This window comes from Ananas comosus, linkage group 1 (genome assembly GCF_001540865.1).
Source record: "Ananas comosus cultivar F153 linkage group 1, ASM154086v1, whole genome shotgun sequence".
NCBI lineage: Eukaryota > Viridiplantae > Streptophyta > Magnoliopsida > Poales > Bromeliaceae > Ananas > Ananas comosus.
Genome location: NC_033621.1, coordinates 14,441,244 through 14,456,206, shown reverse-complemented (window position 1 = coordinate 14,456,206; position 14,963 = coordinate 14,441,244). Strand labels below are relative to the sequence as shown.

At 36.3% G+C, this 14,963-nt stretch overlaps 1 long non-coding RNA gene across 4 annotated transcripts; it reads right to left on the bottom strand.

The window, feature by feature from the left end:
- Window positions 4,958–8,832, bottom strand: LOC109717256. Of its 4 annotated transcripts, none has more exons than XR_002218139.1 (4): window positions 8,580–8,832; window positions 8,387–8,511; window positions 8,210–8,301; window positions 4,958–5,186 (listed from the first exon to the last, which is right to left on the bottom strand). It is a non-coding gene; the product is annotated as an uncharacterized LOC109717256 (long non-coding RNA). The 4 variants fall into 4 exon arrangements; XR_002218138.1 differs by lacking the exon at window positions 4,958–5,186 and adding an exon at window positions 7,288–7,325; XR_002218140.1 differs by lacking the exon at window positions 4,958–5,186 and adding an exon at window positions 7,294–7,322.

Here is a 14,963-nt window from a genome sequence, read left to right as displayed (position 1 = left end):
TTTATATATATCTTAATTTATCAATAAGATAGTTCGGCTGGGATACTATTGATAGCACCAAGTGTTTGGTACTATCAATTTTCCGCTGTTAGCTTTAACTCTTTAACTATTTTTATCTGTTAGATTATACTATTAAATTAATAACTCACTCAACCCTAGGAGATCCATATTATCCTAACCGTATATTTTTTCATCCAAATGCCGAAAACTTAATAGCACGAATAGCTTAGTGCTATTGAGAGTATTCCAGTCTAGTTCTATATATAACAACAACAACTATATCCTAAATAACAATAATTTAAATAAAAATAAATAATATATTGTTAAATATTAGTTAATAGATCAGTTTTTCTATATAATCAACAGATTAAATCAGAGATTACTAGATAACTAGTACAAATGACTAAATTACAGAAAACCTCTCTGTAATAACCCGCTTTTTCACTTCCCCCCCCTGACATTCAAAAACTTACACTTTGCCCCCTTATAAAATGAAAAATATTCACAGGAAGGTCACGGTGTGTAAAATGATCATTTTGCCCCTCGCCATTGTTGTCTTCTTCCTGAGCTTCCTCAGCCGCCCCTTCGATCCGCCGCTATTTTCACCTCAATCGGCCACGATTCCTCTCCAATTTCTTCTCCACCTGCTCCCCTTCTCCTCCTACACCGTCGCCGCCTATCGATTTTGGCGACAGTAGGGAGGATATTAAGATGGGTGTTGATGGAGAGGTAGGTAGGGACAACGAGGGCGAAGGCGAGGTGGCGGAGGAGGACGAAAGGGATGTGGGCGAGGGCGAAGCAGTGGAGGACGGCGAGGCGGCGAGGCGGCGAAGCGGCGAGCCGGAGAGAGCGAAGCATGAGAGAAGAGGCAGAGGGGTATTTTCGGTATAAAAAAATATTTTTTAACAGAACCCCTAACGGAACCCTAACAGTAGGGGTGAAGTGCACATTTTTCATTTTACAAGGGGGCAAAGTGTAGGTTTTTAAATGTCAGGGGGGAAAAGTGAAAAAGCGGGTTATTACAGGGGGGTTTTCTGTAATTTAGCCAAAAAAAATTATTGACTCATTAGGAAAAGTTTTGCGGTGCACCTAATAATAGTAGAGAAAATTAAGTTTTAGTTAAAAATATATTGAGACCGCTCAATTATATGGCTTTTTTAATTTATTTTTATATTTAGCTACATTAAATATTTAATTAAATTTAATGGCTCTATTTAGGACTAATTGTTAATTGGTTTAGTTTATTTGTTTAAAGTTGAGTTAAGTGATTGAATTCAGTAAAATCATCAACAAATTTAACAAAATTTTTTAATTTTTTATTTAAAAGTACAAAATTCTAAATACCTATAACAGTTGAGGGGTCTATTTCAAATTAAATGTAGTTGATGGGGCTCCATACATTTTTTCAAAAAAAATTCATTATTTTCTTTTCCCAAAGGAGGAAATTATGATTCCTGAGAACAATTGATTCTCATCTTGTTTTTGGCTTTTTACTAATTACTTGCACTAAATTATTGTAGATGGTGATTAGAGATTGTGACAAATTAGTGAATATTAATTTGGTTCAAGAATTAATAATACTTATTATGGAAATTAAGTGGTGAGATATTATTAGGATACACTTACAAGAACATGGTCATAATTTCGAGACTATTTTAATATGGTTTTCTAATATTTTATTTTAGAAGCAATTGTTTATATATTTCTGAAAAATTCTCGATATTATTTTATTACCTCTCTTAGAAGTTTAATATTAAAAATATTATTTTAATATTTCAAGTTATTTCAAATATATTTCTAAGGTTAAATTCTATATCGTTATCTCTGTAAAATTATTATTTTGTCCGTTCAAATATACTTTTCTATCGTCATCAATTTTTTAAGAACAAAAAAAATATTTTGACTTTTTATCTTTTCAAATATATTCTTCCACCTCACCAACTTTTTTAATTAAGAGAGTGATATAAAAAGTTAATTAACTAACCACCAAAAAAAAATAGATATATAAAAAAAATTTTAGATGTTTTTAGGGATATATCAGAAATTATCCCTTTATTTTCTTTTATTTTTTCTTGCTATTACATCTAACCCTAGAATGGCTATTACAAGATAAGTTTGGATTAAATTTCCATAAATATCATTTATTTTTGGTGGTTAGTTAATTAACTTTTTATATCACTCTCTTAATCGATTTTAACGTCTAGCCAAATTTTCTTTAGGAACTGTTTGGTTTATGGTTTTTTTTAAAAAAATCTCTAAATATGAGACATTGGAATTGTGAAATTTCATGTTTATTTTACCACAAAAATCTGATGTAATAGGAATTAAAAATTTTCATCAAATCTGACAATTCTTGAAAACGTGAAATTTTCAAAAAGATTTGATTTAAAAAGACTAAGATCTCTTTGTGCAAATTTTATTTTTATCTGAAAATTTTAAGTTAAGTACGATAATTTTAAGTTACATAGGAGAGATAAATAAATTTACAAATCTGCTAAATTTAGAAATATTTAAATAGATTTTAGGTTAATTTAGTGTAAAATAATATATAATATTAATCTCTATAAAAATATATATATATATATATATATATATATATTTTATGGTAATTTTATTGATATAATTGGATAAAAATAATATATTACTATATATTCACAAGAGAATTTGGCTAAAACCTATCTCAACTAATTTTCGTCCTTATAAATCCCATTAAATGTGATACGCCAAATCAATTACTACTTATGTCTCATACAATATTTTTCCCCAAATTTATCAATTATTGGGAATTATTTTAAATTTAGTCCTCTCAATTTTTTTCTTTTTTTTACAAATAGTACTAATAAATTTATATTTACATAAATAGTCCTTTACTTACCACGCGAGCGTTTAAATGACGTTTCCAAATTGAACATGATGATTAGATTATTATGTTTAAACATGGTGATTGAATCACCGTATTTTTTTAAAATATTTTTATTACTCCTAAGTTAAAAAAAAAGAAAAAGAGAATAGAATATGGATATATTTACACTACTATTTTAGATCCGAACCCCATAACCGGTCTAATCAAACCTTACCAATTTTTCTTGATAAAGTCATATTTAGTAGGTAAGGAAAATTTACCCAGCCTACCGTACCCGACCCGTTAACGTTTAGCGGGTAGGGTCGTAATAATTATTAGTACCTAAATTCTTTTTTTCTTTTTCATTTTTTTTTTTTTTTATGAAGAACCATTTATTCTATTTTTCCCTATGTTGCGTATTCATTGTATTCACAACATGATGATGTGTCTTACATTGCATGCGTTGGGACCACTCAAACACAATTATTAAATGTGACCGGATTATCACATGCGTTGCACGTGCATTTGTTAATGTTTTTTTTTTTTTTTTTTTTTTTTTTTTTTTTTTTTTTTTTTTTTTTTTTTTTTCAAAGCCATACATAACTAGTAGCTTTTTTCACTTTTGTCTTTTTGAGAAGATGAATNGAAAGAAAAAAAAAAAGGAAAAAGAAAAGGGGTATTAGGTAAATTATGAAAAAGGAATAGATTAAATGTGTTGTCCGTTATTTATACCGTTTAGGGTCCTAGAAGAACATAACCTGTTATAGTATTAAAGTACTCTATGACACATGTTGTAGTAGAGGGATAGGTTGAAAAAGGAAAAAAAAAAAAAGAAAAAAAAAGGAACATTAGCATCTAGGATAATAATAATCTTAAGGAAAAACAAAAAATTATGAGAAGTTTCTTTGCATTCTCAAACTTTTGGATTGATCCAGATCATGTTTGACACGGTATTAATGGGGGGCTCTACTTTTCATGAGGGTCACTTATTTTAGAACTATTATAGTCCTATTATGCTTAACTATCTTAACCTCTCGAGCCTAATCATCGTCCGAAATACTATAGTCAGATTTAAATGTTTATTCCTATTATACTTGATATACATGACTATTCTAAATCATGACTAACGATGTGAGATTCATCTCGCTAGTCTTAATCGATCTTGCGGAGAGCCGTACTTTCCTCACAACGGTTATCAACCAAGTAGTCACGCTCTGCCCGATGTCACCCAGCTCAATTAAAATTTATCTCATACTTTCGACTGGTGATTGGCTGTGATACTAATTATAGTACTCCGTTTCCCAGGAGGATCATTCATCCTAGAACTAGTTTAGTTCTAACACGCTTAACCCTTTTAACCTCTTGAGCCTACTTATTGTTCAAAATGCTACAGTCAGATTTAGAAGGTTAGTCTTATTATACCTAATATATACGACTATTCTAAATCCTGAAAATGTCACAATTAAAGCTCGAGTAATGTCAGTTTCTTTTTCTAATTAGTATTGTATAATCGCAAAACAATTGAAAAACGTAAAAAATCAAAATTGAGCTTTGAATGTTAGAAATCGCTTGAAATCAATAAAAATAATCTCTAAATTTTAATCATAGATTGAGTTTATTTCAAAAAAAAAAAAAAGAAAAACTGATTGACTTATCTAGAATAGGATTGATGTGGTCTATTATAAATAGTTAATAGTGCTTATAATAATATGAAAAGCACATAAAATGCCCATAAGCCAATGACATTATAATTTTGATACATGTTCCCTTCATCTTCCTTATTATGGTATAATTATTATACTCACCAAGATTGATTTAGCTGTTGGGGTTTGAACAATGTTTAGTGGTCAAAACTTTGATGTTGACTTTCTCAACTCTTGAGACAAAACTGAACCAATGAGTACCCTCAATCCATTAAAAAATGCCAAGTGTAAATGAGTAGGGTTATATTTTAATTTACTCTTTGATCTTAATGTCACGCTCCGGATGGCTCATTTTTCCGGACGCACCGACAAATTCACCGTATACATAGAAATTTTTTCTGTATACGAAGCGAACCTGTAACTAATCCTGTAATCAACAACACCACAACCAGTAGTATAGAGCTGCTAGGAAAAAAAATGAACAGAAGTATAAAAAAAAAAGTTCACTATACATACATCCAATTCCGGTGTACAAAAGGCTCGCCCAGCGAGAAATAACAAAAATATGTATATGAACTCAAAAACTACAACTACCTGTAGCTGGTGATCCTGTGACTCTGCGACTTGTCTGGAAAGGCTCTAGCTCGCAACGCCCTTGCCACGATCGGTCTCGAAAGATGCAGCAGCCGGAACAGAAGGCTCTACAAAAGAGGAGTAACAACTGGGCGTGAGAACTACTGTAAAAACAAGTAGTCCTCAGTGGGTACCGCCCTCAAAATCATCAGTTTACCCACCAAATCTACAGAAGGAAATAAGTATAGCAAGAAAGCTGGAACAAATCTACAGCTATATGCACCTATACTATCTCGGTCGAACAACAACACTCTGTAGGAAATAGTAAAGCCTGACCCAATCTCACTAGGGACTGTGAACATATCCGTCCCGCCTGTCGAAGCTACACAATCTGACACCAAACCAGGTCGTCAGTGGAGAGCGAGTCCAATCAGGACCAAACTACACCAACGCAACAGTACAAAGCCCAACTCCGGAGTGGCACTCGTGGGCGCTACCCAACCGAATATGTAAGCATATCTCTATCGAGCTCAATCAGGCTCTCATAGGCTATAGTCAAGTAAACAGGGTCTAACAACTGAACTCACGTGCCCTCGGCACAATCTGATGCAACAACACTGGGTCCATCGTCAACCCCAATGGCACTCGACAATCCGGAATAGCCTAAACACTGCTGTAAAAATACATTTGACACCTCAGCACGAGCGTAAATACATTCTAAACTACCCTGGGTATCCATCGCTCGGATACTGCGGTGATACAAACAAATCACGACTCCCAGAGCTAAATTAGGTAGACTAAGCATGTGACAGGGTAGAATCGCGGATTTTCTCCTGAGTCATATCCAAGTCAAACATGTGCAAGTATATATAGTCGAGTACTAGGCTCTAATTCAGATTTTGTAGATAATAAATATACTAAATACATGAATTGAGTAATTCCATATGCAAAACAACACAATGAACACATGTCAACTACATATACACTTAGAAGGTAATCGACGATTAACCCACCTCGAAAGCTACTCCAAATCTGGCGTGAAGTCGAAATAGCGGAATCACACGCTTGCCTGGCCTCCCAACGCAGCAACTACAACGCTCGTGTGCTCGAACGGCTCCCCGGTGCGACGTCGGCGTCTATCCGAACTCCCTCGGCAAGCTCCACCACGAACGGTTTCAACCTAGAGAGAGAGAGAAGAATGTTGCATGAAGACCCTTCTCTCAGCCTCTCTACACGTATATGAAGCGGTGGGGGAGAGGGTGACAACAACGAGGTGAGAAAATTTCCAACAAGCCCCTCACCTACCCTGGTGTACCGGTACACGTGCGGTTGTACCGGTACAAATGGCAACCCGAGAGCAGCTGCGCGGAAACATGCGCAGTGTACCGGTACACCTCTGATGTTGTACCGGTACAGCAAGCAGAAAATCCTACATTTGTAGGTTTTCAGGCTAACCTCCTGCTCTTGCGTCACACTGAGTCCGTTTTGCGTCTCCCGACACTCTCCCGTCGTGTCGACAAACCTCAACTGCTGTACTTCAGAGATATCACACTTAAATTCTGAATTCAAATTGAATTCAAATATAAATTCATAATTTGAATTAACATTTAAATTAAAATTAAAATTTGAGTTTAAAATCACAATTCAAACATTTGAATTCATAATTCGAATTCAACGTTAAAACAAAAAATCATTATTGAAATTAAATTTAAAAAATAAACTTAAATTTGAATTTGAATTTCAACTTAAAAATTTAAATTTTATGTTCAAGCTTCAATCAATAATTTGAATTTATAGTTGGAACAATTTGAATTCAAATTTCAAATTAAAGCTCTTAGATAAAAATAATTTTATTAAATTTAAAATTACATTTAGATTGTCACGCCCCGGATTACACGTTCCCCGGGCACGCCGACAAATCCGCCGTATACAAAGGAATTTTTCCTGTATACGAAGCGACAGCTATACCTGTAAACCGTACAATACTACAAACAGTAGTATAGAGCTACTAGAGTAAATAGAAGCTAAACAAACGGAGTTCCATATACATAGTCCAATAACAAAAAATACAGAGCTACTCGCACTGGCGAGTTAAGTATACTATGTACATGAACTCAAAACAAAATATCTACCTGCAGCAGGGGCACCTCTAGCTCGGCACGTCTTGTAGGGCTCTAACTCACGACGCCCTTGCCTCGATCCTGATCTGCGACAGCAGCAGCCGACGACGATGGCTCACAGGGGGTAACAACAGGGCGTGAGAACTACTGTAAAAACAGGTAGTCCTCAGTGGGTGCCGCCCTCAACAACATCGGTCCACACACTAAGTCTACAGAAGGGAGCAAAGATAGTAGTAAATGCAGGAATAAAATCTACCGCTATGAATCACTACACTATCATGCTCTACACTAACCAACTATAGGAAATGTCAAATTTGACCCAATCCAATCGGGACTGTAAACCTACCCGTCCCTGGGACTGTGAATACACCCGTCCCTGCCCAGTTGCGACTATCCAGCTACCTCCACACTAACTGGTCCGTGGAGAGCAAGTCCAACCGGCATGAGCGACACCAACGCGAAAGCACAAAGCCCGTCTCCGGAGTGGCACTCGTGGGCGCTATCCAACCGAGTATGTAGCGTATCTCTGTCGAGCTGAATCAGGCTCTGAAAAGCCAAAGTCAAGTAACCGACTATAACTAGTCTAATAACCAACAGTTCACGTTCCCTCGGCACAATCTGTCGCCAAAAAGACGATCCGGGTCCACCGTCAACTCTGACGGCACCCAACAGTCCGAAACAGCCCAAACGACCCTGTAAAAATCCACTCGGCATACCAGCACGAGCGTAAATGTGTTCTAAACTACCTGGAGTACTTGTCTCTAGGATACTGCGACAGTACAATTTTATAACGGCTCCTAGAGCTAAATCAGGCAGTTTAAACAAGTGACAGGTCCAAATCGCAGGTTTTCTCCTAATTCAAATTTCAAGTCCAACATGTATAAACTACTCAATTTATTATCACATGCTCCAAATTCAGATTTGCAATCTACCATATAATCCATGAATTCGAGCTAGAATAGACTATACTAAAATTGAATTTTACACATGTCGACGATTAGAACTTAGGAGTCAAAACCGATGTAACCCACCTCGATTGCTAAACCCCGGCAGCGAGGAGGTCACCAAAAATCCCCAAATTCACTGGAAAAACCAGAGTGTCCAGCTCAAGTTCGAAATCGCCCTGCACACATCGCAACGAAGAACTCCAACTCAAATTCTGTCCGAAACACAGCAGCAGAGGAAAACATAATTTCGACCCAGGTAACCTTCAACAAATTCAGCAAATAAGGGCTTCGTGGATTCCTCTCGAAGTCCTGAATCCAACGAACCAAGTCTCGTCGAAATCCGACGTTCCTACGCCGAGTACGAGCCGAAACACTGATGGTCGACGCTGAAAATCAGCACGCGAGCTCAAAACCGTGCGTTCAAGTAATCCAAGGAGGAAAGTTAGGTACCCACCTCGACAGCGAATCCAGCGCCGGTGCGACGTCGAGGACGGCGAAAACCACGCCCTCGCTAGAACTCCTCGCGATGCTACGACTGCAACCGTATCCTCAAACGGCTCCGCGGCGCGATGTCGACGTTGAATCCGAGCTTCGCGGCTACTCCCCCAAGCTCCACCTCGTGTGGTTCTCTACTTCACACTAAAGAGAGAAAGCAAAAGCAAAATTAATTAGAGCCACCCTCAAGCAGATAAGCATGCATGGGGGAGTGCACGTGGCATCCATAGCCACACTTAGTCTAGGTACTAATATATATATATATATATAAAGAAAGGATACTACATAGATACTAGAATTCAAATTTAAATAAAAAAATATAAAATGTAAAATTTTAATTTATATATAAACTCACAAATTTGAATTTAAAAATCTTATGCTGAATTTGAATTTACAAATAAAATTCAGAATGTGAAATTAAATTCATGATTTTAATTCAAATTTAAAATAAAAATTTAAGTTTAAAAGCAAATTCAAATATTAAATTTAAGATCAAATATAACTAGTTAGCTAAGCTCTTCACTTTCGGTCACTTAAGAATATTTTGAGCCGAAGTCAAAAAAGTAATATTTAGTTATAATTCATTTTATCAACCCACTTTTGTAAAGTAACTTTTATATTCATTTTTGCACACCAAATAACTGATAAGATATTATTTTTTAAAAATGAAGGATCAAACGACAACTAAGAGTGAGGGTTAATTAGTTGACAACTAAAACTCAAATAAAATTGAAGTAAGATAAAAGTTGCACAACAAAATAAAAGAAAGAAAAGAAAAGAAGTAAATTTAGATAAAACAGATGATTTATTCTGATTTTGCCTTTCTCCTTACTTCAGTCTGGTCTTTTCTCTCCTTGAGGTACTACTTTAAGCACCATAAATTGGCCTTTTGATCAGGTAAGACTAAAGTCGCTTAAAATCAAACTTTACAAGACTTCTATTATAACCTCTTAATAAAATTTATAATTACAAATCAAAAAAAAAATTAAAACTTAGAGAATTTTTCTGAAGTTATATTTCAAATAACATCCGGGCCTCATTTAAATACACTATCTATCATTTAAAAAATAGAGTAAGAGCATGATTAAAGAATAATTGATTTTAATTTGAATTTCAGTATATATTTGCAAATATATTTGAATTAATTTTAAAATAATTTTGAATTCATACCACATTTACAAAGTACATTTAAAATATTATTACATTTGAAAAACTCATTTGAAATTATATCAAATTTGTAAATTTTTTTAAAAATTAATACTACAAATGTAAAAACTTTTTAAATTCATTCCACATTTGTAAAAAGCTTTTGAATAAATACTATTGTAAGGACTGAGATTTTTACAGTGCAACTAAACTCTCTGTTGACGATGTTTATGTGTGTAATTTAATTACATAAGCACTCGTCAAGTTTCAGGAGAAAATGAGCTAAAACGGAGAAGTTACACGATTATTAGTTTTCACTTAAGTGAATAGTAACTCCGGTTTTTCGGTGAAGCCACGGTGTAGAGTTGGCTTTCTACGTGTATCGGACTCCGTTCATATCAGTCCAATAGCTCGTTTCGACCGGTTCAGTTGTTCTGGAACTACTGGCGTTGAAGGATTTTGAGTTTGATGCACGGATTTCGAGAAAATCCAAAAATACATGTTTTATATGTATTTATGTGTTATTCATTCGGTTGGAATGAAAGGTTGGATTTCGTCACGAATCTGTGGTCGATCGAGGTGAACCAAAATCGTAGATTTGTTGTCTCCGTCGTGCTGATCGCACTGGTGCAATCCGTTCGCAAATCTGACGGACGGATCTGCGAAAATCGCGCGTTGTTCGAGGAGAGGTCGGTGATCGCAAAATGATATTTTTTTCTTTAGATCTAATATTTTATATATCGAATTGCGTGAATTCGAACATGGAGGTACATACGCGCGAAACGCACACGCTGGCAGGGACTTAGCTAAGCATATTAAGCTCTGGGAGGACCTTCTTGCGATTTTTCACCTACATATACATACATTTGTGCTAGGGTTTCACAAGGAAACCCTAACCCGAGTCCACCCAGCTACCCCCCAACCCTAGCCGTCACTAGCTTCCCTCTGCCCATCTCGTGCGCACGCCTCGGCCGACGGCGCGCTGCTCCGGCCGCCGGAAAAGCCACCCTGACCTCCCCTCGGCTCTCCACTTCGGCTCCAACTTGTCACCTTCTCGTTGCTGTGCTCAGGGAAGCTCCTGAACCCGAGCTTCACCATCCCCTGGCCGAGAACCAGCTCCGGCATCCTTCCCACCGACTCCGGCCATCCCCGTGCCCTGCCGGAGCCCCACGAGTCCCCTGCGGCCATCTGCGGTCAGCCCAGGCCGAGCTTGGGTGACCTCGGTTTAGGCGCGTCACCGTCGCTCCCCATCGGCCGCGCCGCCTTCCGGTGACCCCCGGCAACCTCCCGCTTGCCGTCCCGCCGTCCCTGCACGCTGCCGGCCGCCGCTGGAACCTCCTGCGGCCGCCCAGACCCGGGCGGGCCGAGGTCGGGCCCGCTCGGCTCCTAAGCACCGCCACAGCCCACCGAGGGGTGCACCACCTTCCCCTCGGTCTCCGGCACCGGATCCTTGCCGCCCCGACCCCCTCCGGCCGCCGCCGCGCAGCCGGGAAGCTCGAAACCGAGAGGAACTCGGCGGCTTTGAGCTGCGCTGCCGCGCCACCGGCCACCTCCCGCCGCCGGCCAGCACCTTCCCCAGACCTCCCCGACCTGCTGCTCCCATCACTGGCCGGAGCGCCCGCCGCCCGATCGCTGGCGACGAGCCCTAGCTCCCACTGGTCCGGTAAGCACTGTTTACGTTGACAGCACTGTAGTTTAGAGTTCCTGTCACCTTTCTGGTGATCCGAGGATACTTTGACACTCCGGGAAGTGAGCACGATGATCTCAGATCCGTGCTGAACATCGTACTCACCTCCGACAGGGTCAACGATGCCCTAGTTAGCGAATTAGAGGCGATCTTAGCGCTGTGCGCGCAATTTCGCTGATTTCTGCGTCACTTGTGCGCATGCCACAGTGGCCGGCAGTGCTCCGAAAGGCGAGCACGGCCTCCGGCATGCCGAGACCTGTCAGCGGGTGTCTCGGCTTGGTNATAAATTAAACTATATAAATACTAAATAAAAATTAAACTAATTTAAACAAAATAAAGTGAAGAATATATACACAAAAATTGTACTATATCTTTGCTTTTATTTGATTATTTTTATTTAAGAATAATATGAGAACCGAACGATATTTAACGAAAAAATAATTTAAATGGAGTAGACAAAAAAGATACTTAAAAACTAAAGGTTAAATTACAGAAAATCTTCCTGTCAAAACCTAATTTTTCACTTTTTTTTCTGTCATTTAAAAATCTACACTTTGCTCCCTTGTAAAATAAAAAATGTTCACTTCACCTCATACCGTTAGTAATCCGTTAGGGTTCAGTTATAAATTTTTTTTTATACCAAAAATACCCTCAACCCTCTCTATTGTTGCTTCGCCTTCCTCCGTCTCGCTGCCTCGTCCCTCTCCACTGCCTCGCCTTCGCCCACATCTTCGCGCCCACAAACACCCCCGTGCCCTCCTCCGCCGCCTCACCTTCACCCTCGTTGCCCTTACCCACTTCTCCATCCACACCCACATCGATTTCCTCCCTATTGTCGCCAAAATGGAGGGGCGACGAGGGTGCATGAGGAGGGGAGTAGGTGGAGAAGAAAATGGAGAGGAACCGCGGCCGATCGAGGCGCAAACTGCGACCAATCGAGACGGCGGATCGGCAAGATGAGGGAGGAGATGAAAATGGTGAGGGGCAAAATGGTCATTTTGTCATCACAGTTCACACTGTACCTTCCTATGAACATTTTTTATTTTACAAGAGGACAAAGTGTAGGTTTTTAAATGACAAGAAAGAAAAGTAAAAAATCGAATTTTGACTGAAAGGTTTTATGTAATTTAGCCGAAACTAAATTATAAAAATAAACTGTTTATATTAAAATTGTAACATTACACATGGTTTCATTTTTTGATGAGAGATAATTTCGTAATTAAGCTCCACATAACCGCACGATTACTTATAATTAAGTATAAATAGTGACAAATTGGTCCTATATAATCTTCGTCAATCTGAGAATTAAACAGTATCATTAATAAGATTCATAAATTCATATATAGAGGCAAAAATGAGGGGGCATTCATAATATTTTGTAACTTTGAGGGAGTACTTATGAAATTGCCCCTTTATTTTGCAGTTTATTTTTTAAAAGTTAAATTCCACGTACAACTTATTAAATGGGTAAATTGCATTGTTACTCCTGAATTTTTTGCGAAGTTTTATTTTACCCCTCGAACTTCTAAAATGGATATCTAACCCCCTAAACTCTAATATTTCATTCATGTTACCAATTCCGTCAGTTTTCCGTCAAGCTCCGTTAACTGAAAACTAACGGAAGGGATAAAACGAATGAAATACTAGAGTTTAGGGTGTTAAATATCTATTTTAGGACTTTGGGAGGTTAAGTAAAACTCGCCAAAAGTTCAGGAGATAACAGTGCGATTTACTTCTAGAACTTTTGATTATAAATTATTTTATAATAATATGTTACATATGGATTGACTACTAATCCTCAAGTTAGTGATTATGCTTGATTTTGAATTTATATATATGTTTTATCCTAAAATAAATCATAAAATAATTTATTTTATATTTTATTGTAATAAAATTAAAGCGAAAAAAAAATAATCAAAATGGCTTAAAGATAAGAGAAGAACGATAGTAATTACCTACAATACTCGAACACTCTACTGTTCTGCTGTACTCGCTAATATGGTTTATTTACAATAGATGTTCTCATTCGGATATAGAGATTTTAATTCTCAATTAATTTTCTGTAGTACTTGTTTGTCCTTTTTATCTTTAGAAGTATTGTTCTAAAACATTATAACATATTATTTTATATTTTTATATTAAAAATTTTTAATTGGCTGAAATAAAATACAAAAATTTTATTTTAGGCTACAATAAAATTACATTACATAGTTTCATAAGAAATAAGTGTATTTTCTAATAAAATATTATTTTATATTTTTATATTAAAATTTTTTAATTGGTTGAAATGATGTACAAAAATTTTATTTTAGGCTACAATAAAATTACATTGCATAGTTTCATAGAAAATAAATGTATTTTTTATAACAATACTTCTAAAGATAAAAGGAACAAACAAGTACTACAGAAAATTAACTGAGAATTAAAATCTCTATATCCTAGTGAGGACACCTATTATAAATCAACCATATTAGCGAGTAAATCAGGACAGTAGAGTGTTAGAGTATCATAGGTAGCTGGTATCGCTCTTTTCTTATCTTTAAGCCACTCTAATTCATTTATTTCACTTTTATTTTATTACAATAAAATATAGGATAAATTATGATATGATTTATTTTAGAATAAAAAATATATATAAATTCAAAATCAAGCATAATCACTAACTTGAGAGTTAGTAGTCAATCCATAAGTAACATATTATAATAAAATAATTTATAGTCAAGAATCCTACAAGGCAAATTGCACTACTACCTCCTGAACTTTTGGCGAGTTTCACTTAACCTCCCAAACTCCTAAAATAGACATCTAACACCCTAAACTCTAATATTTCATTCGTTTTACCCTTTCCGTCAGTTTTCGGTTAACGGCGTATGACGAAAAACTGACAGAAGGGATAACATGAATGAAATATTAAAGTTTAGGAGGTTAAATGTCAATTTTAGGAGTTCGAGGGGTAAAGTAAAACTTCGCCAAAAATTCAGGGAGTAACAATGCAATTTACCCCTTATTAAATGATAGAGCTTGATTATAATATTATATATTTCAGAAAAAAAACGCAGTTTTATATAATGAGAAAAAAGTGAATATCCCAAACTAGATACTCCCTGATTTCACATTTTAGTAGTCCAAGTTCTACAAAATTGTACTTATTAACATTTTAGGAGTCCAAGTTCTACAAAATTGTACTTAAAAGTAATAAAATCTCTTTACAAAGATCTAAGCCATCCAAATTTGAGTTGCACTTGTAATCATTTAGGTACAATATATAGAAATCATCTGAATTATGGACTATTTTGAAACGGCTACTCAACCTTTCAAAAATTTGATTTTATTATTTAACTTTTTAATTTGTTTAATTTGAGTCAATCAACGATATTTTAACTTTATTTGAATGTGTTATTTATCTTTTTAGGCTTAGTTAGTATACTTCATGCAATTTCACGAGTATGAATTTATTAAAATAAGTAATTAGCTTAAATCTTAAAGTTAAAGTATCGTTGACCGGATCAA